This window comes from Lepisosteus oculatus, chromosome 9 (genome assembly GCF_040954835.1).
Source record: "Lepisosteus oculatus isolate fLepOcu1 chromosome 9, fLepOcu1.hap2, whole genome shotgun sequence".
Lineage (NCBI taxonomy): Eukaryota > Metazoa > Chordata > Actinopteri > Semionotiformes > Lepisosteidae > Lepisosteus > Lepisosteus oculatus.
This window is the reverse complement of record NC_090704.1, coordinates 24,486,696-24,492,224: the sequence shown is the minus strand read 5'-3', so window position 1 is coordinate 24,492,224 and position 5,529 is coordinate 24,486,696. Positions and strand designations below refer to the sequence as shown.

At 40.9% G+C, this 5,529-nt stretch overlaps 1 pseudogene; it reads right to left on the bottom strand.

The window, feature by feature from the left end:
- Nucleotides 1-278: 278 nt before the first annotated feature.
- On the bottom strand, nt 279-4,405 carry LOC138241283 (hippocampus abundant transcript 1 protein-like; annotated as a pseudogene).
- Nucleotides 4,406-5,529: the final 1,124 nt, after the last annotated feature.

Genomic DNA, 5,529 nt, shown 5'->3' with positions numbered 1-5,529 from the left:
AAGCTTGTGAGAGTCCTGTAGCTACTATATATTCGGCCCAATTACAGAAATATGAACACTTTTAAAAGGTTGAGGTGCACAACTCTAGTCATCAGGAACCACAATGCAACAGATTTTCCAGGCATTCTTAAATCAACAGCTGGAGACCTTGCTGGAGCAGTTATTATCCAAATGTTGAATCCTGCATCATATTTTGAGATGTCTAAAGTCAGAGCATGTTTTGAAGTTAAGAAGGGAAGGGAGTTACACAGTACTAAGATGAAATAATACATCTTGCATACATTAAAATAATCCACTTTATTGAACTTTACCTCTTTTATATTTACAACACTTAGAACTGTGTCCATGACAGTATCTTCTTGAAGGTTAAAAGAAAAACAAGGCAGTGAAGCAGTGTAATAACCACAGTACGTAACGGAAAGGAAAATAAAAACATTTGAGCTTACGATATTTTACACGCTAGTAATATCTTTCAAGGAATCATTCAAATATATTGAGCACACAAAAATATTTCAGAGAATTTCACATCTGATGTTCTATTATTTGGTACATTAGCATGTTCTTGCGAATATCCTTACTGAAAAAGGCCACTTAGAAAAATGCACGTCTTTCAAGTTGAGGCCACAAAACTCATTTCATATTCTGAGGCCCTCTAATAAATATAACAGTTCAAAAAAGGCATATTCACACCAGGTCATTATCTTGTCACTACTATGCCCTAGTTTGAACAGCATATTTTTTGGTCCTGTGCACTTTGTCTTGAGCTTCACAGTTGCATGATGCTGCACAACGCCTAGCTCTATGTTCAGATAAAGGTTCTTGAGACACAAACTACATGAGCCCCCAGCAATCCCCACCCTCTTGGTGGGCAGAAGCTTACTTGCAACTGAAACTGTGAAAATGGGAAGGTAGTCAGAAACTGAGACAGCACTGCATGCTGCAACTGCTTGATATGAACAGAAAAATGAAGATGTGTAGAACAAGCGAAGTTCCAAGTCCTTTTCACTTTTCAATGATAACAAAGCCGCAAAAGAATGAACTGTTCTTGACCCACTGCATGTTGCTTTTGCACCCAAGAGCATCTATTAAGGCCTTGTCATGTACAAGCTTAAGAGGCCACACCACTTTTTTCTGTACATCATTCTGACTTTTAATAAAGTCTGTCTTGGGTCAAAAGAGAAAAAGAGGTAAAGCTCTTAATGGGCTGAGTGTTCTCTAGTGAACCGATTGCACTTCAACCCATATTATCACACCGCTTCAAAGCAGGATGACTGACAAACACACTGTGTTCAGTAACATTCCAGTTCTACAAGGCACAAGTCCCTGGGTAAGCCATGCCGATGTAGAATTTATGACAAAAATGTATAAAAAATCCTCTCTAACTATATTGAATTCAATAAATAGAGCTATTGCAATAGTGCCTTTGGACAATTTTTAAATATATTACAAAATGGTACTCTTAACACTCGTGTTGAATTTCCATTACCTGGCATCTCCATAAATAAATAAAAAATGGCAGAATGATGTATCTAGAAACCGCCTGAGAAGCAACAGCGGTCATACGTTGCTGTCTTGTAAGAGTGGCTCCTTGGCCTCCCCAGGTGCCTGGGGGCTGTGGGGGTGGCTGTGGGCTGACAGATGCTTCTTCCAGGTGCTGCTCCGCGGGGCCATGTTAGTGTGCTCAGGGATGAACAGCGCCACCAGCAGGGCGAGCAGCACAGCACATGCCCCAAACAGGAACGGAGGACCAGGGATTATTGAACTCTGCGTGGACAGAAATAAATCACAAAGGGACGGTAATTAAAAAGTGCAGAATGAAGCCCGCCAAACCCAGGATTTTTAGGGGTATTATATATCTTAATCTTGAGACATTCAATGTGCTATGTGAAATGAAATATCCCCTGAAGACGTCTCAGCAGCTGAAATGTTGGATTTACCCCTGTTTTTCAGGCTGGGATTAACCAATACATGTCTCCTTGCAGCTAACACATACCAACGCAGCTACTCACTTGACCACAGTTTAGGTAAGACTGCACAGGGGGACCATGAGAGTGTGACCTGTACCCATACACTCCACAGACATCACATTTATAACTCCTGATACCAGCTATTAGTTGGCCAACATCAACTGCAAAAAAATGTTAGTGCCTCACTAAAAGTATCTGATCAACAGCAAAATCTGCATCCAAGTGTGTTAACCTAACCATTCTTACAATGTACTGCAAGTCATGAAAGACTCCTCTGGGATACTGGCATGACAGGTAACATGTCCTGCGAAGAATGATATTCCCTTTTATAAGATAGAGACAAGTTCTATGGTTACATAGAAACTGAACATCAAAATCCTACCTGTCTGGTTTCATATTTGTTTCACCATATACCATTTTGACTACATTTCACATTCCAGAGCATAATTCTGAGAGACTGACACCCAAACCTAAAGATGACGAGTTTCAATGACAATTCCATGAAGCTGAACACTGTACGTTACCTGATGATTGTGTTGAGAGTGATGTGATGATTCAGACTCAGCTCCTAGGCCACTGTTACTCACTGGGAGTTCATTAAGCTCCACATGGAATATATAGAAAATTAACCCGTACAGCGCCGGTCCCAGGCCATTACACAGCCCTCGAATCCCAGTGATCATCCCCTGAACCACACCTATAAGAGAACGAGACCGTCAGCCTTCCACACACCATTCACAAGAAGACTTAGGTAAGCAGAAATCTAGCAGGATCACATGAAGATACGTACAGGACAAACATGTAGGGTACATTTTAGTTTATTTTAAAAAGTCTTAACCCCCAATGCTGGCATTTAGCACAGGACAAGACATGGAACAGCCCCCTGACTAAAACTGCACCTAACCTCACTGACTGACTGCAAACATGTTGTGCTTCTCTTCACTGTCTCGCCAGTTCTAATGAGCAGGGAGAGCTAAGAACGCACAAGCACAGCACAAACATTAGATTAGCTAGTGCAACGATCAAGACAAGATCTTCTGCTCCAGCTCTCAAGGCCAAAAAGATTTCTGGGTTTTAGATCCCTAAAACTCCTAGTTACTGTATTAACAACTAATTACTAGCTTAAGCTAATTTAATTAGTTTCACAGGCCAATCTTTTGACAATCAAGAAACATACTGGATGCCCTCTAATCTAGCCATTACACTTAAGACTACTGAGCTCTCTCTTAGTGGATGGAGCATTGGATATTTATGAGCTTTTCAAACAGAACTGTCAAACCAAATGGGTGAAAGAATAGATCTGTCTGACTTCACGACAAAGCTTTGTGGCATAACAGAGAAGTTGCAAGATTACAAGTACAAGAAATACATAGTGCTTTCATTTTCAGATGGATGACAGAAACCAACAGCTGAGTTTCTGTACAAAGCGACTTTTTTCTTGCCCTGGGTACCTTGCTGGTCTGCTTCAGCTGTCCTGGATACAAGAGCACTGACTGCTGGGAAGGTATAGCTGCATAGCTGCAACTGCACCAGCAGCCCACATCATCCTGAGGAGAAACCAAGAAGGAAAACTAGTATCAAACTAGAAATATGCATAAAACAGCGACTGTATTTCAGGTTTATAAGATTAAATGTTTGGTTTAATAGTGACAGTACCTGCTTAATAATTTTAAATAACTCAAAATAGGACTGATATTAAAGGTTCACAAATTATGTTTGATGATCTGTGACCTACAGTGTCTGTTAGGAAAAGCTCCTGGGTTTTCTACTCCTACAGAATACAAGGCACATACCAGGGTTCTGATCCAAAGCCGTACCAAGCAAGTTGCAGAATCTGGAAGCCCAGGCCAAGTAAAATAGTGTTCTTGTTCCCAATGGACCGCATCAGTAAACTCAAGACTACAGTCTGTGAAGAGAAAGAGGCAAGAAATCAATACTTTTTTACCTTGTTGAGCCACATGTTTGCAGAGAAAACCTCATGTTTTACCTGTGTTTCAGTGTTACTGCTCTGTGAGGAATGCTAAACTGATGCCATGATTTCATTAAAGGGAACCTCTTATTGCATCCACCCCTGAGAGGGGGGAGAAATACACATTCACTTGTTCTCAGTTTCAGTTTGACGTTTTGGTAGCTACTGTAGTGCACTTCCTGTTTTTGGTTGGGTAGAAAGTGTGCCTGGGACAGATTCTAACATGGAACCTGTGACACTGTTCCATTTCAGATCTCTATTCAGGTTTGCTGGTTAACTATTTAGGAGACGACTTCTTTGCCAAAAGCTGGGGGAAGCTTCATCAGCCTCTGCCGTCAAATTGCTCTGTGGCGCACAAGGTGTACAACGTGAAGACGATGCAGCTGCCAGAGGCCAGGCCTTTCAGCATCATGGTGGACCACTCCAAGTGGTGTGTGACGAAGGGTGGGGGTCAGCACTGGACCTGCATCGCGGACACGAACTGAGAGATCGGTCAAACGAGAAGAGGAGGCGGGGCTGTGTGCACAAGCAGGCCTGGAGTGTGGAAGGCCTTCCTCACAGTAGTTGACACATTTGAGGACTGCCAGTAACACGTGGCTGGCACAAATAGACAAAGGGCTGTTTTTCAAAAGATACTGCATAGTTTTTCCAAGTCAAAGCAAATGGTGGTAAGTAATATGTAAGAAAACTCTGCAGTAGCTCAAGTAGGTAGTGCGTCAACACGCAGAGGCTGCAGAGGAACAAGTAAAGGTTTATTCCATGCTGAAAAGAGAAGAAAAGAAACTCAATGTTTCAGCTGTAGAGTCTTCTTCAGGTGTCAGTTCTTGTTTCTTTTCTTCTCTTTTCAGCATGGAATAAACCTTTACTTGTTCTTAAACTATTCAGTACTGACCTTAATAGCAAAAGTGAAATGTATTTAGAAAGGATATTTATCATGAGAAAGTCATGCATCTAAAAAAACATTTTTTAAATGAAGTACTGAATATATGACCCTCACTGTTGCTTAAGATCCAAAAGTCAGGAAACAACTTTGAACCTATACAGTCAAAGCCTAAAGTGGAGGGGGGGAAAAAAGTCAAATTATTTTTGCTGAGGCGATAAACAATTATTTCAAATCATAAAAGTACATTCTGTTTGTGTTTCTTTAAAGGCTTGTTTGTAATAAAAGTGCTGGATCTGACCTGCCTTCAATTATTCCTGTGGCCCCATTAGGCAGTTCGTATCAAGCACATTATATTGATACTAGTATTCCTGTTCGGCACATATCTGCGACTTCTGTTTCTGTGGATGCGGCTAAAGGGTTTGTTTATCAGGAGGACTGACATCGCGCAGTTTAATAATGGAATGGTTATGCTGTATTTTGATTTTACGACTCAAATCCGACTCCTTGGAGTTAACAGTATACACCCATGGATAGGTATATCCAACTACACGTGTGTATTAGCTTTCAACGCTACACTTTTCTCAAAATATGGCAAATCCAAGTGATCTCCAGTGTCTTTTAAACATAATCATTTAGTTTGTTTTCACAGCAGTTTTGTAATAAATTAATAGTATAATGCTGACAGCACTTTACACAGAAACCACGCAATG